Source organism: Arvicola amphibius, chromosome 12, assembly GCF_903992535.2.
Source record: "Arvicola amphibius chromosome 12, mArvAmp1.2, whole genome shotgun sequence".
Classification (NCBI taxonomy): Eukaryota; Metazoa; Chordata; class Mammalia; order Rodentia; family Cricetidae; genus Arvicola; species Arvicola amphibius.
Genome location: NC_052058.2, coordinates 29,406 through 54,766, shown reverse-complemented (window position 1 = coordinate 54,766; position 25,361 = coordinate 29,406). Strand labels below are relative to the sequence as shown.

At 40.4% G+C, this 25,361-nt stretch overlaps 1 long non-coding RNA gene across 1 annotated transcript in view; it reads left to right on the top strand.

Moving 5' to 3' along the window:
• LOC119827285 overlaps positions 1 to 19,932 on the top strand; it is a 40,730-nt gene extending 20,798 nt beyond the window's left edge. Inside the window, exons 2-3 of the long non-coding RNA XR_005287581.1 lie at positions 15,160 to 15,200; positions 19,864 to 19,932. This is a non-coding gene — a long non-coding RNA (uncharacterized LOC119827285). The remainder of the gene's footprint in view (positions 1 to 15,159; positions 15,201 to 19,863) is intronic.
• Positions 19,933 to 25,361: the final 5,429 nt, after the last annotated feature.

Here is a 25,361-nt window from a genome sequence, read left to right as displayed (position 1 = left end):
AGGCTTACCTCATACTATGAAACTGAGAATTGCTCTGAATACCTAATCATGCCTCTGCTACCCAGTGCTGCAAAGACAGCCCAGCAACTCCTATCAGGCTGGGCCTTGACTGGTCTGTGTGAAGGAGGAATAGATCAGTGAATGAGTATCCTCCAATTTCTACAGATTTCATTGTGAACTTACAAGTGTACAAACAGAGTCATGCTTTTGGTGTGATGTAAAAAGAGAGATTTGAAAACTGATGATATGGTTTCTAGAAGTTCTGAATATTGCAGTCTACTTTCAAGTTTGTCTTATAAATGTTTCAAATAGTTTAAAAGCTGGTAGAACTACAGTGATGTTCATTTAGCAATGCATGTTAAGATGTTTCTAACTTTCTGCTACCACTAACTGCAATGGTGTGATTCATTGATGTTTAGTTCCAGGGGACAAAGGTAGTTTCTGACCTCCAGAGCTTTCTTAGGTGTAAGAATTTAGTTCACTGACCAGCTGTAAAGCAAGCATAGTCACAACAGAAAAAGGAATGGGCAAAATAAGAGGGAGAAAGCTTTTCTGCTGTGACAGTAGTTGACATTAGCAATGAGTAGTAACTCACCACAAACCATGCATTCAAGAATCTGTATAAAAACTGAACTTATTAAACCAAATTACTGTAGTTACAGTAGCTCAAGCAAACTAGAACAACTAGATAAAAAGGTGTGGTCCTGCTTCACATCACTATATACCCTCAGAGAATGATGTTTTACTTGGTGTGCTCCAATACAGATCCCTAGTCTCTGGAGCACATGAGCATGAAGCTTGTTTCAACTTTTTAACTGTAATTTTTGATATTGAGAATGGGACAGGAACAATTGGAGAGTTATTAAGAATCTGTAAGCGTGATAGATGCAGAATTGAAACTTTTATTACTTGCTAAATTAGTAGCAAAGGTGAAGGAAAAATCACTTTTGGCCTAAGAATCAACTAATTACCTCTGAGATTGAGGAGCCATGTGCTCACAGTAGCCAGCTAATACAACCCACCTATGGGTAAAAGGCAAGCAGGAGCAAGAGTAAGTTTAGAGAGCAAATTTAACCTCACAGTCTATAGAACAGAGGAGAGGATTCAAAAATTCTTCTAATTTTATGTTTTACAAGTTAAAATAAAAGAGATATTTAAAAATCTGCCCACCAGAGCTCCGGAAGGCAGGCTAACAAAGTGAGCCTGGAGAAAAAGGGTTTAAATTAAGCTAGCCTCTATGATAAGCAGGTTAAAATGCTTTTCTGTTTCACAATTTTGCTTCTCTGTCAAAAGTCTGCTGTTTGTAGGCAGGTGAATTTGTAGTCAAGGTGTGTTCATTTCAGTACTGTGGCTCTGTAGTAAAGTTTAAAGTAATACATTCAAAAGTTCCTTGATTGTACAGGATTTAAAGATTGTTTAGGCTATCCTGATTTTGTCCTTTCTCATAAGGTTGAGGGTTGTTTTTTCGAAGTCTGAAGATTTTTGTTAGAATTTAATGGGCATTTGCATTAAATCTGTGGATTGCTTTCAGTAAGATTGTCAATTTTCCTATGTTGTCGCTGTTTTTACAAGAGAATCGGAGATCTTTCCATTGCCTGACTTAAATTTCTTCCTTCAGAGATTCAAAGTTTTTGTTATACAGGTTTTTAAATTTGTGTGATTAGAATTACTCAAAGAGATTTGTGGTATTTGTGGCTATCTCATTTATGATGTGTGTCGAAGGGATACATTTAGGTCGTTTTCAGATTCTGTGTATGATTAAGTAATTTTGCTGTGAATATGGTTGAGCACATGTGCTTTTGGCATGGTTGAGCATCTTTTGTATATAGGCACCAAAGTGTTATTGCTGAGTTTTTAAAGTAGCTTGTTACCATAATTTCAAATTCTTTTCTGTCATTACCGATGTATTTAGCACTATTGGTCATTACCAGATTTTTCCCTTCACCTTATGCAGCTGTAAATATCAGGTCATTAGTGTTAAGAGTATAATACCATTTGCTGTTATTAAATCCCATTTTCATTCACTGCAACTGTTAAACCCTTAGTCTGCCCCATGGTTAAGTGAAGAGGGGTTTTAGTCATTCTTTATTTTGAGTCTTTATTTACCTGAGGGGAAAGCTTAGGTGTTCTTAGGTTTAATATTTTATTCAAAATGAGTTCTGTGTCCCATAAACTGAGAACACTCAAATGTTCAGTTTGTATCTTAGTTCTGAAGCAACAAGTTTCACACCACAGCCAGCTGCAGACACTGCAGTCATCTCATCTCAGCAGGATCACTAACAAAGCGAGTTGCAGGTCCAGATCAGGCTCCTCTCTGTGGGCTGGGTTACCATTTTCCTCCTGGAGCTCTTCTCATTCCCTTAATTCTGCTGGGCAGTTGTCAGCTAAGCTGTCCTCATGTCCATTGTCCTTCTGCTGAGTGCATCGAATTAGTCAGTCTGGAAGCCATCTGGCTTGATTTTCATCCTGTGAGAAAACACAGACATGCCCTCGACCCCACATTAGGATGGGATCAGGTCCTTTCCAAATTCCAGAGCAAGGATCCTTCCACCTTGCTTTAGCAAATGAGGTTTTTGTACCATTATGCCACTATCTGTTCGCAGTTAATCACTCTGGACATCCGTATTGAGAAAGTCTAGTGTAAACAATGCACGATTTAAGGCATTGTGTGGCATCTGAGGATACAACTCTCCTGTCATTATTTTTTGAGTTGTGTTTTCAAGGAGCTATGTGCACACTCCACAATTCCTTGTCCTTGAGGATTATATGGAATACTAGTTTTATTAACGATATTCCATTGAGTACAAAATCTTTGAAAAGCTTTGTTAACATCCGAATCCATTGTCCGTCTTTATTACCTTTGGGGTTCCCATGCATGAAAAGCATTTTAAGCTATGAGTTATTACATGTTTGGCAGCTTCCCCAGTTTGTGCTGTGGCCATCATGAATCCTGAGTACGTATCAATTGTCACATGTACATATCTCAATTTTCCAAACTCAGTAATGTGAGTGACATCCATTTGCCATATATGGTTAGGAAGCAGTCCACCGGGATTTACCCCCAAATGAGACACAGGTAAATATTGTGGACATCTTTCACATTGTTTCACAATTTGTCGGGCAGCTTCTCTGGTTAGCTTAAATTGCTTTCTTAAACTTAAGCTGTTTTGATGGTGCAAAGCATGTGATTGTTGTGCAAGTTCAACCTGAGATATAGCAATTATTTTGCTTCCTGAGTATGCTGAAACAATATTTTAACTTGTTCATTACTAGTTTCTATATATGACACAGTTTCCAAGATTTGCAATACCTCAAATATACAGGCTATCAGTATATAGATTAAAAGCCTTATTATCAAAATTCTTAAATATCAGAGCTACAGCCTGCAGCTCAACTATTTGAGCTGAAGCTGGTTCTGTCTGTACCACGTGTCCTTTACCATTTACTACATAAACAGCTTTTCCATTAGATGAGCCATCAGTGAAAATCAACAAAGCATCCCTCAAGGGATTCTTTGCTATTATTTTAGGAAAAATGAATGAATGCTGTTGAGTAAACTGCAATAACCAGTCAGCTGGGAAAAGATTATTAATCTGACCCTGAAACTGAGCAAGTGCAATTGCCCATGAATCACTGTTTTGAAATAACCATTCAATTTGCTGCTGTGTAAGGGACATTGATTACAGCTCGTTCTTTGACAAAATTTTTTCTAGATTGCATTCTGCTTTTCTGTGCTAAGCATGCTACTGCTTCAAAATAAGGATTTAATACTTTTACTGGTGATACAGACAGATGCAGCCACAACAGTGGTCCGTTCTGCCATAAGACTGCTGTAGGTGCCAGTCTTGTATGTAAAATACATGCTTGCCATGTTTGGCTGTAATCAATCTAGCACACCTGCTGTTCCTGTATAGCCTGCTGTATCTGTTAGAGAGTCTGTCTGGCAGCTTCTGAAAGCTGTCATAATTTGGATCACTGACTCCTTTAAGTATTTCATTTAAAGGCTGATGGTCTCCTTTAAGAAACGTTAAGGCCTTGGCCATTGTATATTTCCTAATAACCTTTGAGTTTTAAGTCATCCTTCCTGATTTTTATCTTCTGAGTCTTGATTTCTTTGGGGTATAACATATAACCCACATTGAAAAGGTAGGTGCCTCTGTGCTTTCTCAGGAGCAATAATTAACCCTGCATGGCTTAGGCTTTGTTGCAACACGAGAGAAAGCTAGGAAGCAACGTTTCCCCATGTTTTGCCTTCATTTATTAGCTTGAGTTTATATCCTAAGCTCCCAGAAGGTTGGACTGTGATCTAGGAATATCAACCAGAGAAACTTCATTACCTGAGTTGCTTTTTGATAGAGAATTTAATCACAGCAACAGAGAAGAATGTTGCAACAAAAAAATGATACCTCAAATGTACTTTTCTTACTGTAAAGGACTTTAAATTCTTAGGCCTGCCCTTGCTATCCTGAAGGGTGAAAAGTGGTTATCAACTGGTTCCAACACCACTGTGGACTTTGTTTATAATGTTCTTGATTTACCCAATGTTCTTCTTGTGCAACATTGTCTGATTAGCCTCTTTCTGAATTTGTATACTTCCTTTTAAAACCAAACTCATTGATTTACATTAGCAAGACACTTGCTGTTGAATTTGATGTAAACCTTCAGTCAATCTGGGATAGGTCTGTCTTTAGATTAGCAGCCAGTGCTGGGGCTGTGCTGTGTCCCTTCTGTTCACCTGTTTCTGTCACTCAGACCTCACTAACCAATCAGAGCTTCCAGCAGACCCACCAGTCAAATTGGAGGGTTCTTCCTGGAGCCAGCCTTCCCGTTTAGCGCTTCCTGAAGAAATCACAGTCTCATGTACAGTCTCTCCTTGTTGGGAGAGTTTATCAGCTCGGCAGCTGCACCATGGTGAGTGAGTGTTTGCTCTCCACAGTTGGGAAGAGCAGTGGGCCAGGGTGATTAAGGGGCCAATGTCCCCAGGTGTGGAGGAGTTGCCGGCCTTGGTGCACGTGGCTGCTCTCCCCACGTGCAGAGGAGTGGCTGGGCTTGGCTGATGAGGGGTTGCTGTCCCCAAACTAGGTGGAGCTGCCTACTGATGCTTGAGGCTGTTGTGGGACGACCTCCCCTGGCTGTGTGGGAGCCAGTGGACAAACACAGAGTTTAGTGTGTTCCTGCCTCATCCTAAATAGTCCTAAGTGATCCTTGAAATACCCTGCTGGCAGCCTCTGATTCACTGCCCAGGCTTTGTCTGCACAGAGCAGAGCTTTGGGAGCTGCAAATGGTGGTGCCTGTAGTGCTTATGTTGTCGCATGTGGAGAGACATCAACAACTTTTTCAAACTTTGAGACTACTGGTCTCTCCAGTATCTTCAGAAGTTCTGCACTTTTAGCATTTAGGTTTAGGATCCATGTGTAGTTAATTTTGTGGAGCTCATAAACAGTTTCTCATGTGTAGAGTAGCACTCCACTGCTAAACTGTGAAGTAGGATTGCATAATTGATAATAGAATTAATGTTATAAGAATTTACCAGTTCTTAGGAGACATTAAGTCACACAAAGTAGAATTTAAGTGACGGAGTGCTACATTCCAAATTCCCCAATGATAAATAGTATACTAACCATGCCTGTTAGAGATTAGTATCATGAGATGCAAATGTTTGTTCACCAGGATTAATAAGCCATTAAGGTACATTCCTATAACAAATGAGACAACCATGATTTGCAATCAGCTAAAAGACCCACTTTCCCATCAAAGGCCTCTAACATGTTGCTCAAGGGGCCATTACAGGGTCACAACTTGTGTGCCATGAAAGTATAATAATTCTAGAACAGCTGCATTTTTCACTTTTTAGAAACACAGTTTACAGTCAATGTTCCCTATACTGATTGAGGTCAACTTGAATCCTGTCTGTAGCCCCACAGGGTATTACCCTTGCTATCCTCTTGAATAACTGCCATAAATTTTTGGATTACAAGTATGCAGCACCACAGAGTTGTAAAATTACCAGTTTGAGTCATATCTTGTTGCGTCCATTGCAATAACAATAAAAGGATTTGCATGGAACATGGTTTCTCCCTTCATACCAGAAGAGTAGGAACAGTATACTGTGTACACTGGAAGGGGGGAAAAAGACTGGACAATAACTAGATCACAGAATGAAGTTTAAGGGAGTGATCTTCAGAGCTATTCATTACAAAGAATGACTTGATTGGGCACAGTGTGTGACTTTCTGTGTAATTTCCCATCATACATTAATTCCTCTGTGTGAATGAAGACAGACAGCAGTGGGTGTACATTTTAGGGATGATAGCTTGAACTACTACATCTTTAGTTTCCAATTAGTGAACTCTCCCATGCAGATATCTTCAATCCTGGTTGACACAGTTAAGTCAGCTCAGATGCTTGAGACACAGGCCATTGGCTGTAACTCGATGTTTCAGCATACATTACTCAGCAGCTAACATTTTACATGGGACAAAGTCATGCGCTCTCTTACTAATGGCATTCTCCCTACCAGGCAAGTGCCTACTCTGTTTCAAAGTCAGTATAACTAAGTGTTCAATGATTTTTATCATTTTAAGAAGTCAATTACTGGTTATCATATTTTAGATTTCATTTTCTTCAAATGTGAAAGTAGACACATGCCAAATAGATGATCCGCCATGGCTAAGTTGTTTTTTTCTCAGAGATGGAGAGATGGTTTGAAATATGCAAGTCAAATAAGTATTGGTAATATGTTTTAGACATTTGTGGATGGAGGGTGGGGTAGAGAAGATTGGAGGAGTCAGAGGACAGGAGGGAAGGGAACTGTGATTAATACATAAAAGAAGATTGTTTAAAAATAAAAATAGAAATAAATCTCTGAATCTAGAATCCTCCCCAACTAAATTTTTTCCTTTATAAAAATACCCAAAGTATGGTGTTTTTCTCAGCAATGGGTGTTCTGACTAAGACAAATGGTATTTTTATTTCATGGTTTGTCTCCCTTTCATTTTCTTCTTTTGATTCTTCTGATTTAAAAATCCTATGAATGTAATCCCATTGATTTCTCTGTGTGCTTCCAATATGAATGTAGCTTTGTAATCAGCTTTCCTGTTATAAATTGTTGGGAATTGTCATTGTACTGTATTCATTTATGGTTCAAATTTACCATACACATCATCTTAATTTCCAAGGATCATTTATTTACTTCTTTATTTAGGTTTTGTTGCTCTTGTTAATCTGTGAGAGACTTTTGGTTTATTGGATAAAAGGTATTATGGATGTTGGCAGGTGGCTCAGCACATACTCATTTTGTAGGTGACCTGAGTTCAGATACCTACGCTCAAGTTGTGAGGCTCATAACTCTACCATTTCAGATCCAGGGCATCTGAACTCCTCTTTTTTGTGTTACTTGTATATGTATGGAAGACATTCTCACTCTTGCACAAATATATGCAAAAAATAGCAATAAACTTGTTTTTAAAAATGCCTGTGACTTATAAAGCAATTAGAGTAAAACAAGTTTCTTTAGGTGTCCAATTTTTAAAAAATCTGTTATCTTGCATTTTGTTTTAAAATGTTTTCATTTCCTCACTCTGATTGCAGACTTACAGGCAATCATCAATCGGGGATCAAAGTGCTGTCTAAGTGATCCTAACAGACATACTTTTCTTTATTATAAGATAATGTTATTTTTTTAGTAGTCAAAACTATTTTCCATGAAGTTAAGGCATGAGAAGGTTTCTCTCCAATTTCGGTAGAACAGCCCTCCTCACCCAAGCCATCTTCTATTATTGGTAAAGGATAAGGAACTGAAGTGTATAGGATGAGTGCTGGTCAGTGATTTTTTTTAGAGCTTGATTTTTGTTATCATCTCATAATTTTTATTTAAAGAAGCATAATATGTCTTTGTTTTTCAGTGCTACCCATCTATGTTGTTGATTTTATTCATTGTTATCTAAGTATATTGTTTATTTTCTGGAAAATAATGGTCTCACCAATTTTTTATTCAGATTTCTCATGTTATTAGTTCCTTGAGTTTTTGTTGGTTAGTGAAGTTTCTGTGGAGAGACAGTTTTAGTTTTCTCTTCTTTATCTTAGATGTTTGTTTCTTTCCATTTCCTGTTATATCTATCTTCATTTGTGTTTTTTGCTGCTTAAGTGATTGGTATGATTAGTACACTGCCTTTGGATCTTTAAAACCTTGTTGTATATTATTGTCTCTTCTAATTAGCCTCAGCTATCAGTATGACATAGCTTAGAGTGATCTGAGAAAATAACAATTGAGAGTTTGCCTAGATCAGAATACCTGATTAAGGTATCTGAGAGAGTGTGTTGATTTTGATTGATATAGGAAGGTTCTTTCACTGAGTTGGTAATATCTCTGAACAATCAACCTTGTGATAGATAGGAGAGCTAGCTGAGCATAAGACAGTGACAAAGCCAGAAAACAATGGTTTCACATATTTTGCCTTTAGTTAATAGCTTGATTATCTGTCCAAGGAATTGTGAAATAGGGTTAACACCAAATAAACATGTTCATTACCTGAGTTGCTTTTGATTGCCTAATTTAATAACAGCAACACAGAAGAAAGTTGCAACAAAAATGGTACTCAAAGGTGATTTTGTTGCTGCAAAACAAAACACAAGACATTCTTCATATGAAACATGGCATCTCTACTGTAACAATGCTTTTGGATTTTAATGTGAGTATGTAGTTGATACCAAAAAACAGCAAATACATAACATAACATAATGGAATTGATGTTTACAGCATCTAGCACAACACAACTAAGAAATCCCTCTTAATACTGTGATGCTCCAGCTGACTCTAGAGAGTTCTTTACACAGGGGTCTCTCTATCCTCTCTACAGATGAGCATCTCATTTGTTGTTTTCACTACAGAGGTAAATATATATTTTCATCTTAGCATCCAAATCTCTAACATTCCTGATTAACATACTACTTGTCTTTGGGGTATTTCAGAGGCAGCCTTCCCTCAGGTAAATTCTACTTGGTGTAACTCACTATCTCCTAAGCATTGGTCAATCCTTTATATCACCAATTCTACTCTTCTACATTGTGACTGAGTAGTGGAGTACTACATAGTACATGAGATGCCATTTACAACTTCCACAAATTAACTCCAAACGGACCTTACACCTCAACATCAAATGCTAAGTGCATAACTTCTAGAAGACACTTGTGACCAGGCCTTTCTGAGTTTAGCAACCTGCCTATGCTTTGGGAGGTTTCTCTAAGACCCTGATGTATAGAGCAATAACAGAGCTCTGTCTCTAATCTTAGGAATATGCTTGGGAGAGCTGGTAAAGATGTGGGGCCAGGGCTTTTGGAAAAGGTTATTTCCTATCTTCAGATCCAAGGACTTTTCATAGAAGAGCGGGAACTGTGGTTATCAGTCCCGACACCACTGTGGATGTTGTTTATAATTTTCTTGAGTTACCCAATGTTCCTCTAGTGCAACGTTGTCTGATTAGCTCCTTTCTGAATTTGTATACTTCCTTTTAAAACCGATTTACGTTAGCAAGAGAATTGCTGTTGAATTCTAATTAGCCACCAGTGCTGGGAATGCTGCACTGTGTCCCTTCTACTCACCTGGTTCTGTCACTCAGACCTCACTAGCCAATCAGAGTCTCCAGCAGACCCACCAGTCAAATGGGAGGGTTCTTCTGGGAGCCAGGCTTCCGGTTTAGCGCTTCCGGTAGAAATAATAGTTTCGCTTCCGCACCGTGCCTTGGTCTCCCTTGTTGGGAGAGAGCGAGTGAGCTCAGCAGCTTCACCACGTTGAGTGAGGGATTGCTCGTCACAGACAGGAGGAATGGTGGGCCAAGGTGAGTTACGGGCCAATGTCTCCATGTGGGGAGGAGTGGCCGGCCTTGGTATGCAGGAGTAGGGGTGGGGTTGCTGTCCCCACGTGCAGAGGAGTGCCTGGGCTTAGCAGGTCCCTGTCCTGAAACTAGATGGAGCGGCCTACTGAGGCTCGCTGCTGTTGTGGTGGGTCCTCTCCTGCCTGGGTGGGAGCCAGTGGACAAACACAGAGTTTACTGTCTTCCTGCCTCGTCCTGTCTCATCCTAAGTAGTTTTAAGTGATCCCTGCTGGCAGCCTCTGAATAACTTCAAGGCCGGCACTGTTTCAGCGCAGAGCATAGCTTTGGGAGCCGCAAATAGTGGTTCCTGTAGTGCTTATAGTGTCACATGTGAAGAGAAATCAACAAATATTCCAAACTCGGAGACTACTGGTCTCTTCTGTGTCTTCAGAAGTTCTGCACTTTTAACATTTATGTTTAGGATCCATCTGTAGTTAATTTTGTGGGGCTCGTAAAAGGTTTCTACTGTGTAGAGTAGCACTCCGCTGCTAAACTGTGTTGTAGAAGAGTAGAATTGATTGTAGAATTAATGGTATAAGGATTTACCAGTTCTTAGGAGACATTAAGTCACACAAAGTAGAATTTAAGTGACGGAGTGCTACATCCCAAATTCCCCAACGATAAATAGTATACTAACCATGCCTGTTAGAGATTAGTATCATGAGATGCAAATGTTTGTTCACCAGGATTAATAAGCCATTAAGGTACATTCCTATAACAAATGAGACAACCATGATTTACAACCAGCCAAAAGACCCACTTCCCCATCAAAAACCTCTAACATGCTTCTGAAGGGGCCATTACAGGGTCACATCCTGTGTTCCATGAAAGTATACTAATTTTAGGTCAGCTGCATTTTTCTGCTTTTAGAGAAGCAATTTAAACAATGTCTCCTATATTGATTGAGGTTGACTTATATCCTGTCTGTTGCCTCAAAAGGCATTACCCTTGCTGCACCACAGAGCTCTAAAATTACCAGTTTGAGTCATTTTGTGGGCATCCATTGCAATAACAATGAAAGGATTTGTGGGTGGAGCATGGCTTCTCCCTTTAGACCAGAAGAGTAGAAACAGTGTACCATGTACACTGCAGTGGTAAACACATTGGACAATACCTAGATCTTAGACTGAAGTTTAAGACCATGGACTGCAGGGGTTTCTATAACAAAGAAGGACCTGATGTGGCACAGTGTGCGACTTTCTGTGTAATTTTCCATCATAGAATATTTTCTTTCATGTGAATGAAGACAGACACCAGTGGGTATACAGTTTAGGGAGGAGATCTTGAACTCCTAAGTATCCATTTTCCAATTAGTGAACTCTCCCATGCAGATATGTTCAATTTTGGTTGACACAGTTAATCAGCTCAGATGTTTGAGACACATGCTATTTACTGTAACTCCATGTGTCAGCTTAGAGCATTCAGCTGCTGACATTTTTCATGGGACAAAGTCATGCATTCTTTTATTAATGGCATTCTCCCTACCAGGGAAGTACCTACTCTGTTTCAAAGTCAGTATAACTAAGTGTTCAATTAATTTTTTATCATTTTTAGAAGTCAACTATTGTTTATCAGTTTTTAGATTTCATTTTCTTCAAAGGCATTACTGCTATAATCTCTTTGTTTCTATTTTCCAATATTTCCCAGTTTTTTAAATTATCAGTTTAGAGCAGTGGTTCTCAACCTGGTGGGTCATGACTCCTTTTTGAGTGATCAAATGAACCTATCATAGGACTGGCCTAAGATCATCAGAAAGTACAGATATTTATATTATAATTCATAACAGTAGCAAAAATATAGTTATGACGTACCAGCTAAAATAATTTTATAGGTGGGGGTTGACTACATCATGAGTAACTGTATTAAAGGGTCAAAGCACTAGGAAGATTGAGAACAACTGGTTTAGATTAATGTCTCCTGTAGCTCAGGCTTACCTCTTACTATGTAACTGAGAATTGCTGTGAATACCTAATCCTGCCTCTGCTACCCAGTGCTGCAAAGACAGTCCAGCAACTCCTACCAGGCTGGGCCTTGTCTGGTGTGTGTGAAGGAGGAATAGATCAGTGAATGAGTATCTTCCAATTTCTGTAGATTTTATTGAAGTCGGACCTGTATAAGAACTGAGTTGTAAAGCCAGTGTAGTAACAACAGAAGAAGGGATGGGAAAGAAAGAGGGTGAAAGCTTTTTTGCTGTGACAACAGTTGACATTAGCAGTGAGTAGTGAGGTAATCAATTTTAGATATTTCATAAATGTTCTGTCTGGCCATTTTGTTGGTCCACAGATCATGAATCTATATAAAGAACTGAACTTACCATTAAACCAAATTACTGTAGTTACAGTAGTTCAGTAAAATAGAAGAGCTGGATCTGTGGGATGAAGCTGACTTGATCATGGTGAATTTTTTAAAAAGTGTTCTTGGATTTGTTTGACGCATTTTGTTGAGTATTTTTGCATTTATGTTCTTGAGTGTTCTGTTGTTCTTTGTGGTGTCCTCGGTAGTGGCCCTTGGCCTCTGATCTTTGTTGAATGTGCGGGAGGCTCTGCCATCCTGTCATGGGAGACTATGAGCTTGTAATATTGTTTCCTCATGGTAAGTGAGAATTTCTTTAAACACCCAATCCTGTCTCTGCTGCCCAGTGCTGGGTAGATTTCAGGACTAGGCTTTGACTGGTCTATGAGAAGGAAAACTAAGCCAGCTAATGAGTGACCTCCAGTCTCTCTTGAGTTCTAGTGTGTGATTATAGATGAAGAGGGATCTGTGCAAGAATTCAGTGCATAGACAAAGCTTGAAGCTGGTAGATTCACAGTGCAGAAAGGGAGAGACAGTACAGTGGTTGAGAATTTTCCTACTTCAACATTAGCTGAGATTAGCAATGTGGAACTAGGTAATCAATTTTAGATGCTCCATAAATGTCCTGATGGTCATTTCTTGGTGTCCACAGATCAGGCAGTCAAGAATCTGGACTGACCTTATGAAACCAAATTGCTATAGTTACAATAGTTCAACCAAAATAGATCAGATTGAAGTGTTTTGGCCTTGTCCAACAAGACTGTTTGTTTTACTGGTTTTAGATATATACCCTGAGATAAAAGGTTTGAGATATCTTTGATGTGCTCTAATACAAATCCCTAGTTTCTGGAGCACATGGCCATAAATCCTGTTTCAACTTTTCAAAATAATTTCTTGAGATTATAACTATATCATATCCACATTCTTTTCTGCCTCAAGCCCTACCATGACCCATCAGTGTCTTCTAATTTATTGCTGAAAGACCTGGATAAAACCAGGTCTCCCCAAAGAAAGCCCTGGATAAATCCAGGTTTCCCCCACCCCCAGCAGGAAGAAAATAGCCAAAAAATCTAAGCAGGGAGAGAAAATTCAGGAATCTAGGATTAGCCAGTGCAGTGACTATGTTTCAGGAACTAGCTAAAGATAAAGTTAGATTGTAATCTTGAGAATAATCTTGAGAAAGGAACTAGCTTATTATTACTTTGGGAATAGTCTTGAGAGGCAGGGAGTTGCCCCTTTTGATCATCACTGGTATTCTCGAAATTTTCTACACCCTCCCTGCCCCTTTCGGATCACTGGGCAATGGTTTCTGCCCTTAAAAACCCCTTCTCCTGGTCACTCGGGGTTGAACTCTTCCCCTGAGTGGGTTATGAGTCTCAGCCCCAGTGCACTGGTTCCCGTCTCATCTCATCATTAAACCTCGTGTGATTGCAGCAAGGATGGTATCTTGTGAGTTACTGGGGGGGGGGTCGTTATCCCGAGACTTGAGTGGGAGTCTCCCCACACTGGGGGTCTTTCATTCGGGGGCTGGTTTCTGGGATTAGCGACCGCCCTCATCTCCGAAGACCCACTTGGGGGTTGGAGGTGAGACTGTCTGTATGCCAGGTCCTTTTTGTGTTTTTGTGCCAGTTGTGCCAGTTTCAGGTTTGTACATTCGAGTTTAAAGTCATGCCTATGTGTGTGTTTCCATGCCAGTTGAATCCAGGTTCAGGTTCTGTACAGTCGTGACTTATTTTGTGTTTCTGTGCCAGTTTGGTTGAATTCAGGTTCAGGTTCTGTATTTTGAGGTTACGGCCCTGTCTGTGTCTTTGTGTTTCCATGCGAGCTGAGGTCAGGTTCTGTATTACCGGTTTTGCAGTCGTTCACATCTCGGGAGCTGAAGGGAATGATCAGCAGACTTGCTAGATCACTGACTGCTGCCTGGGAGACCTCCTGGGAGGTGAGAAGGTACCCAGGGATGCCTGGGAGATTCCCGTTTGGGTACTGGTGAGGATATGGTAGATCTCCTGGATTGGAGGAACTATGTCCTCTCAGCCATCTGTACTTCTGGAATGGTTTTATCTCTCTCGGTGGAGACGGACATTTGTTTCCGTGTCTTGTGTGTCTTCAGTATTTTATTTTCTTACTTGTGACTTTGACCCTGGATCAATGGTTTTGTCTTTCTAAGTTTTGTTAGCCTTTGTCTGTATATCTTCAGTCTCTGTTTTGTCTTACACGCAGGTAGTGTGTTCAGTTGTCTGGTGATATATGCGGGTGGCGTTTCTCAGTTCTGTGGTATGACACATGAATGGCGTGGTCAGTTCTGTGTAGAGACATACGTAGATAGCGATCTCATTTAGAAAGTGGCGGGTCACACCTGTGAAGCAGCTTGAAGCTGTGTCTTTGTTTGGTGCCTTTGTCCCGTCTGTCTGTATGTGTGTTGTGCTTTTTTCCTGACTTTAGACTGATGCTGACGTACTCAAATCATGACTTCTTTGACTTTGGTATTGTGACCACTTACAAGACTTTAGAAATAGGGCCATAAGCATAGGTGTATATTTCATTAAAAAAGTCAGCCTCGGCCCCAATCACGTGGCTACTGGGCAGCATGCTTGTATGGATGGCTGGGCTATTCAGCTTTGCTGTTACAAGGTATTGAGGCTGCCAGACACCATTGTACAAGGCGGATGTACCCCAATAGGATTTCAAACACCAAACAAAAAATCTGAGGGTAATCACTATGGCCTAAAGAGGTTAACAATCTTTTTTCCCCAGTGCTTCATACCTCCACCCCCATGCTGATGGATGAGTTCCCTCTGCCTGCCCTGGGAGTTGCATGCCTCAAACCTTTGGTCAAAGCTGACCAAAGCTGGGCTCCGCAGGTGAAGAACTCTTTCAGATCCTATGAGTTATAAGTGTCATCATTTATAGGGGCTGGTTAAATGTTTCACACTGGTACAGGATTTTATGTGCCGTTTTTGTTTAATTTTATGTGCCGTTTTTGTTTAAAATGTAGCCATACATCCTCACTGAGAAGAACCACCAAAAAGGACTTTGGTAAGAGTTTTTATATTTATATTGTCTAAAAGACGAGAGATTTTTGTTATGTTGTCTAAAAAGCAAGAAATTTTTGTTAGAAAAACTTGTAAACAGGGCCTTATCTAGTTCCCTGTGTAAGCTTTCAAGGTCAAACTTAAAGCAGGTAGGAGCAGCTGACAGTCTATAATGGCGGGGCTGTGCCATCTGTGTTTCTTAAATGTTTAAAGAAGGCTTACAGGTGTTATATTCCCTTTCACCCAACCTCTGAGGGTCAGTGGTAGCTGTGGCCTTCATAGAACATTCAGCATCAGATATTAAGAAAAGTTAACAATGGTTAGAAAGGTTGCATGATTATATCTTTCAGGATTTGGTTAAGGAGGCAGAGAAAATGTTTCATAAGTGAGAGACTGAAGAAGAGAAGCAAGAGATAGCGAGAGAAAAAAGAGAGAGTGGCAGGAGGCAGAAGAGAGAACCAGAGGGATCATAGACAAGACAGAAATTTGATAGAATTTTGGCCGCAGTGGTAGGAGAGAAAAGGAAGATAGGACCTAGACAGATAGAACCTGATGTGCTTATTGCAAAGAAAAAGGACACTGGGCAAGAGAATGCCCAAAGCAAGAAAGGGCCTCTAAAGTACTGGCCCTGGAAGAAGATTAGAGGGGACGGGGCTTGGACCCCCTCCCCTGCACCTAGGGTAACCTTGACTGTGGAGGGAACCCCTGTGGATTTTCTAGTGGACATAGGGGCTGAGCACTATGTGCTGATTGGGGAAATTAAAGAATAAGAAAACTATAGTAATTAGAGCAACTGGACAGAAACAATTATCTGTGGACCACCTTACGAACTGTAGATTTGGGGAGAGGAGACAGAAACAATTATTTGTGGACCACCTTACGAACTGTAGATTTGGGGAGAGGACAAGTGACTCATTCCTTCCTGGTTTTCCTTGAGTGTCCCACACCTTTATTAGAAAGAGACTCACTGGCCGGAGGTGATTAAAGCCTGTTTTTGGCTGCAGGATTTTCCATGTATGAAGGTGATGTGTTGGCTGCACTGGACATTGAGTATGTAATGTGATGTGCACACAAAGGACTCTGGGCTTTTGATGAGTAAATGTCAGGGACCATTTTCCTAAGGATAGATTTGTCAGGGACCATCGTCCTTACAGGGATAGCAGAGGTCATTGCCCTAAGGATGTTTACGGAGATCCCACCCCTCATCCCAAACTATCTTGAGGGCTATCCATTACCGGAACCCACCCCTTACTCCAATGCTAATGGATCACATCTGTTAAGGGAACCCACCCCTTACTCCAATGCTAATGGATCACATGCTTTGGCTTACACCAGGTGCTGGCTGATGACCTTCAGTTACCCCAGCAGAGTTCCTGCCCACCCCTACCTCCACCCCATTCAAGGGTATATAAGCTGTAACTTTCACCCCAATAAACTGAGACCTTGACAATAGAATCTTGCTTGGTTTCCTTCCTCTTTTTCATCTCATGTCTTGCAGGATAGCGCCCCTGCAGAGGACCCTGAATAGCTGACCCTGCCGGCGGGGTTACACTTTAAGAAAGTTGAGTAATCTTTACTAAAATACAAACTTTCAGGACTAAGTTCCTGTCTACTGGGCTTGAAGGGCAGAACAGAAAGTTCTGTGATATCTGAGTAATTTGATCTCTGATCACCCAGTATGGGAGCTGATAATATTCTTAGTCTTGCCAGGGTGGTGTTAGCCAGTGAGGGACTCTGGGAAGGCTTAGCAAGCAGAAATAATAGTGTGTGCTAGCTTACAGGTTGTTCTTTCCAGGATTCTTCTCTGCTTCTCTTGTAATGACTTGTAAGGAAGACCACACTCTATGCCATGATGAGTACAGGGTGTTCAGAGAAGGTCTGTTGAGCTGTCATTTCTGCTGGGATCTTGATGGACCATGAGCCAGGCTGTGATTCTATTGCTCTATGTAATGACCTGAACAGTGCTCCTTGTCCTCTGAACCTCCCTGTGTATGAATTTCCTGGGGAGAGGGAGACTCTGCAGTCCTGTTTGATAGGATATTATGCTTGTAATATCACTGTCCAGTGTACAAACAGAGTCATGCTTTTGGTGTGCCTTGGAAAGACAGATTGGAAAACTGATGATATGGTTTCGATAAGTTCTGAATATTGCAGTCTACTTTCAAGTTTGTCTTATAAATGTTTCAAATAGTTTAAAAGCTGGTAGAACTACAATAATGTTGATTTAGCAATGCATGTTAAAATGTTTCTAACTTTCTGCTACTACCAGCTTCAATGGTGTGATTCATTGATGTTTATTTCCAGGTGACAAAGGTAGTTTCTGAGCTGCAGTGGTTTCTTAGGTATAAGAATTTAATTTCACTGACCAGCTGTAAAGCAAGCATAGTCACAACAGAAAAAGGGATGGACAAAAAAGAGGGTGAAAGCTTTTCTGCTGTGACAGAAGTTGATATTAGCAATGAGTAGTGACACGCCACAAACCATGCATTCAAGAATCTGTATAAAAACTGAACTTATTAAACCAAATTACTGTAGTTACAGTAGCTCAAGCAAACTAGAACAACTAGATAAAAAGGTGTGGTCCTGCCTAACATGACTGTATACCCTCAGAGAATGATGTGAGTTGTACTTGGTGAGCTCCAATACAGATCTCTCGTCACTGGAGCACATGACCATGAAACTTGTTTAAACTTTTTAACCGTAATTTTTTGATATTGTAATTACATTATTTTCACAATCTCTCTCTTGCTCCTAACTGTTTCCATGGGCCCTTTATTGTGTTCTAATCCATGTCCTATTTTTAACAATTATTGTTTGAATGTGACATGTGTTTGGTTGCCGGACCTCTGAGCTATGAAGTAAATAAAGAGTTGGCTACACTGGACATCGAGTGTGTAATGGAATGTGTACACATAGGACTGTGTGTCTTGGAGGAGGAACAGGAAGTGCTCTGGGAGAATAGAAGATTTTACTAAACTACAAATTAGGGTCTTGTCTCACCATAGTGTGGAAGGACAAACCTGGAGGACTTTTGCTCTCTGAGACATTTAATCTCTGTTCACCCAGTAGGTTAACTGGTAATGTCTTGAAGCCCAGATGGGTGATCCTAGCTAAGGAAGGACTCTACTTGGTAATCAGGAGCACCAGTAGCTTACTGGTTGGTTCTTTAAAGGATTCTTTTTCTGCTGAATGGAGCACCAGGAAGAGCAGGTTGGCTGAGCTATTAGCTGCTTGGAAAGCAATGGACCATGAGCCAGACAGGTTCTGTTAGTTTGTGTGGTGACCTGGGTAGTGGCCCTTGGCCTCTGAGCTATGTTGAGTCTGAATTCCCTGGGGGATCGGGAGGCTTTGCCATACTCGCATGGGAGAATATGAATTTATAATGTTGTTGCCTCCTGCTATGTAATTGAGAATTGCTTTAAACACCTAATCCTGCCTCTGCTGCCCAGTGCTGGGTAGGTAGTCCTGCAACTCCTTCAGGACTTGGCCTTGACCTGTTTGTGAGAAGGAAAAATAGACCAGCTAATGAGTGACTTCCAGTATCTCTGTCTTTTAGTGTTGCTTATAAATGAGGAGAGATCTGTGCAAGAACTGAGTATATAGGTCAAGTTTGAAGCTTGTAGATTCACAGTGCAGAAAGGGAGAGACAGGACAGTGGTTGAGAATTTTCCTACTTCAACAGTAGTTGAGATTAGCAGTGTTTAGCTATGAATTAATTACCTAATTAGGAATTAGGTAATCAATTTTATATGCTCCATAAATGTCCTGATGTTTATTTCTTGGTGTCTTCAGACCAGACAATCAAGAATCTGGATAAAGAATTGAACTTATCATGAAATCAAATTGCTAGTTACAGTAGTTCAACCAAAATAGATCTGAGTAAAATTTGGCCCTTCCTAACAGGACTGTTATTTTACTGGTTTTAAATACCTTGAGATAAAATAAAGGTTTGAGAAATCTTTGTGCCCTCTGATTTGAGACAACCATGATTTACAACCCGCCAAAGACCCAATTCCCGATCAAAGGGGTGTAACATGCTGCTCAATAGAACAGCTGCATTTATCAGTTTTTAGAAATGCAGTTTACAGTCAATGTCCCCTGTACTGATTGAGGTGGACTTGAATCCTGTCTGTAGCCCCACAGGGCATTACCCTTTCTATCCTCTTGAGTAACCACCATAAATTTTTGGATTAGTGTAGGCCCATATTTTGTATGGCACAAGGGCCATAAGCCTGGTCTGAGGTGGTCACGTAGCTTTGCAGACAAGCTGTCTCAGCCTAACAATAGCCAGGATGTGCTGCCCCTTCTACTTTTGTTATTAATGTAGATCCCCTGAGGAGAGGTGTTGGCTGAAGGTGATCAGGATGTTTGCTGCTCCTTCCTTTTGTAACTTGGAGGACGTCTTATAGAGATGCTAATTTAGGACAGTTAGCAAACCCGGAAACAGGTAGATGCGAACGTGACAAAAAAGCCATTCATCTGGTTACCTAGGAGACAGCTGAATGTATCCCCCCCCCCCCATTGATGTGATGATATATAAACTGTTTGGAGAAGAAACGAGCGATCTTGTCCTTCAAGCTTGACCATGTAAGTTGTGTCGGATTATTTTTCGCGACTCCGTTCCAGTCTTGCTATGGAAAATAGTTATCTATGTTGGACCCACACAGGCCTTGGCATAATGGAACCTCAACGTGGTGCTGACCACTGAACCCCAAGATTAAAGCCAACGTGGTGCTCACCACTGAACTCTGAGACAGTGCTGGAGGAAGAAGTATGAAAAAGAACGTGTTGCTGCCTGCCAGACGATGATGGAAGACCCATAAATGCTGTCTTCTGAACCCCAAGAGAAATCGGAGAAATCGGTGAAAGTGCGGCTGATCGGCTTTCCCCAAAAAGCAAGGAAGAGGTGACCAGACGTGAGGAACCCGCAAGAAAAAAAATCGGTGGATATGTGAGTATTGAGCGCTCAGAAATAGAGATATAGAATAGAGAAAGAAATGTGGAAAAGCGGGACAAAATTTAAATCGAGAGTAAAAATTTGTAAATAAGTTCTACATGTGATATGGAAAAGGTGTTAAGTTATATATGTTGGTAACTAAAGCGAGTGAGAATGGAGCAGGAACAATGGCAGAGTTATTAAGAATCTGTAAGTTTAATAGATGCAGAATTGCAACTTTTATTGCTTGTTAAATGTGTAGCAAAGGTGAATGTAAAATGACTTTTGGCCTAAGAATCAGGATTGATTGAGCAGCCATGTGCTCACAGTAGCCAGGTTATACAACCCACCTACGGGTAAAAGGCAAGCAGGAGCAAGAGGAAGTTTAGAGAGCAAATTTAACCACACAGTCTATAGAACAGAGGAGAGGATTCAAAAATTCTTCTAATTTTATGTTTTAGAAATTAAAATAAAAAAGATAGTTAAAAATCTGCCCAACAGAGCTCGGGAAGGCAGCCTAACAAAGCGAGCCTGTGTCCTACCCCCTGCCGTGCATCGCAGCTACAACTGAAAGAAAAAAGACTGGTTTAAATTAAGGTAGCCTCTGAGATAAGCAGGTTAAAATGCTTCTTTTGCATTTCATAATTTTGCTTCTCTGTCAAAAGTCTGCTGTTTGTAGGCAGGTGAATTTGTATTCAAGGTGGATTGATTTCTGTACTGTGGCTCTGTAGTAAAGTTTAAAGTCAGAGATTGTAAAACATTCAAAAGATTATACAGTATTTAAATATTGTTTAGGCTATCTCGAGTTTGTCTTTTCTCATAAGGTTGAGGATTGATTTTTCAAAGACTGAAGATTTTTGTTAGAATTTAATGGGCATTTGCATTAAATCTGTGGATTGCTTTCAGTAAGATTGTCAATTTTGCTATGTTGTCACTGTATTTACAAGAGAATAGATCTTTCCATTGTCTGGCTTAAATTTCTTCAGAGATTTAAAGTTCTTGTTATACAAGTTTTTCAATTTGTGATTAGAATTACTCAAAGATATTTGTGGTATTTGTGGCTATCTCATTTATGATGTGTGTAGAAAGGATACATTTAGGTCGTTTTCAGATTCTGTGTATGATAAAGTATAATTTTGCTGTGAACATGGTTGAGCACGTGTCCTTATGGCATGGTTGAGCATCTTTTGTATATATGCCCAAAAGTGGTATTGCTGAGTTTTTGAAGTAGTTTGTTACCAAAATTTCATATTCTTTTCGGTCATTACTAATGTATTTATCACCATTGGCCATTACCAGATTTTTTCCCATCATATATGCAGGTGTAAATATCCGGTCATTACTGGATATATACCGGAGTATAATATATCATATACTAGAGTATCATATTCCGGAGTATAATACCATTTGCTGTTATTAAATTCCTTTTTCAGTCACTGTGCAACTGTGACTGCCTCTTGTTAGTCTGCCCTCTTGTTAAGAAGAGGGGTTTTAGTCATTCTTTATTTTGAGTCTTTCCTTCCCTGAGGGGAAAGATTAGGTTCTTAGGTTTAATAATTTATTCAAAATCATTTCTGTGTCCCATAAACCAAGAACACTCAAATGTTCAGATTGTATCTTATTTCTGAAGCAACAGGTTTCACACCACAGCCAGCTGCAGACACTGCAGTCAGCTCATCTCAGCAGGATCTCTTTGTCCAGAAGTCTCCCTGCAGCTAAGGGAGTTGCAGGTCGGATCAGGCTCCTCTCTGTGGGCTGTGTTACGGTATTCCTCCTGGAGTTCTCATTCCGTTCCTTCTACTGGGCAGTTGTCTGCTAAGCTGTCCTCAGGTCCATTGTCCTTCACCTGAGTGCATCGAATTAGTCACTCTGGAAGCCATCTGGCTTGATTTTTCATCCTGTGAGAAAACAGAGACATGCCCTTGACCGCAGATTAGGATGGGATTGGGCCCTTTCCAAATTCCAGAGCAAGGATCCTTCCACCTTGACTTAGCAAATGTGGTTTTTGTACCATTATGCCACAATCTGTTCGCAGCTGATCGCTCATGGACATACGTATTTAGAAAGTTTAGCACAAACAATGCATGATTTAAGGCATTGTGTGGCGTCTGAGGCTAGAACTTCCCTGTCTTTATTTTTGGAGTTGTGTTTTCAAGGAGCTATGTGCACGTTCCACAATTCCTTGTCCTTGAGGATTATATGGAATACCAGTCTTATGAACAATATTCCATTGAGTACAAAATCATTGAAAAGCTTTGTTAACATCCGGATCCATTGTCTGTCTTTATTACCTTTGGGGTTCCCATACATGAAAAGCATTTTAAGCAATGAGTTATTACATGCTTGGCAGCTTCCCCAGTTTGCTGCGGCCATCATGAATCCTGAGTGAATGTAGGTGCCACTGTCCCCAGACCAGCAAGAGCAGGTTGCCTGAGGTGTCAGAGCTGCTTATACAAGAATGAACCATGAGCCAGATATGTTCTTTTTCTCTTTGTGGTGACCTAGGTAGTGTCCCTTGGCCTCTGAGTGTCGGGGAGACTGTGAGCTTGTGATATTGGTGCCTTATGCTATGTATTTGAGAATTTCTTTAAAAACCTAATCCTGCCTCTGCTGCCCAGTGCTGGGTAGATAGGTCTACAACTTCTTCATGACCGGACTTTCACTGGTCAGTGATAAGGAAAAATAAACCAGCTGATGAGTGACCTTCAGTCTCTCTGACATTTACTTTGTGATTATAGATGAAGAGGTATCTGTGCAAGAATTGAGTACATAGACCAAGCTTGAAGCTGGTAGATTCACAATGCAGAAAGGGAGAGACAGGACATTGGTTGAGAACTTTCCTACTTTGACAGTAGTTGATATTAGCAGTGTGGAACTGTGTAATCAATTTTAGATGCTCCATAAATGTCCTGATGGTTATTTCTTGATGTCCACAGACCAGGCAATCAAGAATACGGATAAAGAACTGAACTTATCATGAGATCAAATTGCTATAGTTACAGTAGTTCAACCAAAATAGATCAGAGTGAAATGTTGTTGTCCTGCCTAACAGGACTGTTATTTTACTGATTTTTAGATATACATCCTGAGTTAAAAGGTTTGAGATATCTTTGATGTGCTCTAATACAAATCCCTAATTTCTGGAACACATGGCCATAAGGTGTGTTTCAACTTTTCAAAAATAATTTCTTGAGATTATATCATCCACATTCTCTTTCCTATCCTCAAGCCTTACCATGACCCTTCAGTGTCTTCTCATTCATGTCTTGCTTTTCTTTAACAGCAGTTGTGAATGTGACCTGCATTTGTCTGCATGATTTCCCAGGTATGAGGTGATGAGTTGGCTGCAGTGCACATTGAGTGTGTATGGAATGTGCATACAAAGGACCCTGTGCTTTGGATGAGGAACAGGGTATGCTTTAGGAAAGTAGAGGAATGTCTACTAAAATACTAACCTTCTAGACTACAGCCCTGTCCACTGGACTGGAAGGGCAGAGCAGAAAGTTTTGTGATATCTGAGTAATTTGATCTCTGATTACCCAGTATGGGAGCTGATAATATTCTGAGGCCCTGCTGGGTGGTGGTAGCCAGTTAGATAGATACTCTGGGAAAGCTTAGCAAGCAGGGATAATAGCAGTAGGTAGCTTACAAGTGGTTTTTCCAGGAGTCTTCTCTGCTTCTGTTGTAATGAGTTGTAAGGAAGACCACAAGCTATGCCATGGTGAGTGTAGGGTGCTCAGAGAAGGTCTGTTCATCTGTCATTTCTCCTGGGATTTTGATTGGCCATGAGCCAAGCTATGGCTCTGTTGGTCTTGTCCTCTGAGCATCCCTGAGTATGGATTTCCTGGGTAGAGGGAGACTCTGCAGCCCTGTCATGGTAGGATATTATGCTTGTAATATCACTGTTCAGTGTACAAACAGTCATGCTCTTGATGTGCATTGGGAAGAGATTTGAAAATTGATGTTGTGGTTTCTAGAATTTCTGGATATTGCATTTCACTTTCAAGTTTGTCTTATGAATCATTAAATAGTTTAAAAGCTGGTAGTCTTATGGTGATGTTTATTGTCTCTTAGCAATACATGATTAGAATACTTCTAACTTTCTGCTATAATCACCAGCTATAATGACATGATTCAGTGATGTTTAGTACCAGTGGACAAAAGGAGCTACCAAGGTTTCTCAGGTGTTCATGGTTTTGGGGAGGTAGATAGGGCAGAATCTACATTTTGTACTATAATCGATGTGACAGGAAGGAGATATTAAATTATTCCATTTTTTAAATATTTCTATAAATATTTATCCTAAATGTATTTATAAATATTGATCCTGAATATTTTTCCCATTCTTGATTGTTATAGCTCTTCCTCTACTCCTGCCCAGACTCCTAAGAAGCAACATGTGATCTGCCCTGCTATGAAAGGTACTGAGCCACATGGCTAACATAGATTAGAATAATGGATTACTTTAAGCCACAAGAGCTAATAAGTAGCCAGAGCTAATGGGCCAATCTGTTTTATATCTTATGGAGATCTCTGTGATTTTCTTTAGGGCTTGTCAGCTGGTGGGGAACTGGGCAGAAACCCCAACATGCAGGCCCCCCTCATGTTAAGGAATGGCGTCCACATGGATAACTGCATCCACATAATGTCTGAGAAAGCTATAGAAAGAATACAGTTAAGCATGTTTTCTGGGTAGCAGTAATTTCTTGGGTCTGCTTCCTAGAGGAAAGGAAGCACTCTCATGTAAGGGAAGCTTCCTGACCCAGCTTTAGCTGCAAAACCCTGCAGCTATTTTAAGAGTTCCTGCCATGAAGCATTTAAACGGTGTTGATGAAAAGGTGAGCATATGCTTTTCAGTTTTCAGCCATAGCAGAAAAAAAGCTGAGCATTTTTAAAATGCTGGCTTTCTTGGCTGTCCTGCCAGGGCAAACTCTGATTCTTTCAGTCAGTAAGTCCGATTACGAAAGCACTTGAGTATGGTCTGTAAGAAGAATGCTGCAGCTTGCTTGGTGGTAGGGACCTTGAAACACTGTAGAGTTGTGGAAATGAATGCTACTCTGGCCAGTACCTGAGCCACAAGGCTGGAATCACAGAAAGCTAGATCCAGCTGTCAAAGCCATGGCTTTAATCCTCTCCATAAAGACTCATGTGGTCAGAAAAAGAGATATATACAGTAAAGAGAGAGTCAAAGATGAAGAAAACCTCTAAATGGTTTATAGTGTGTTTAAA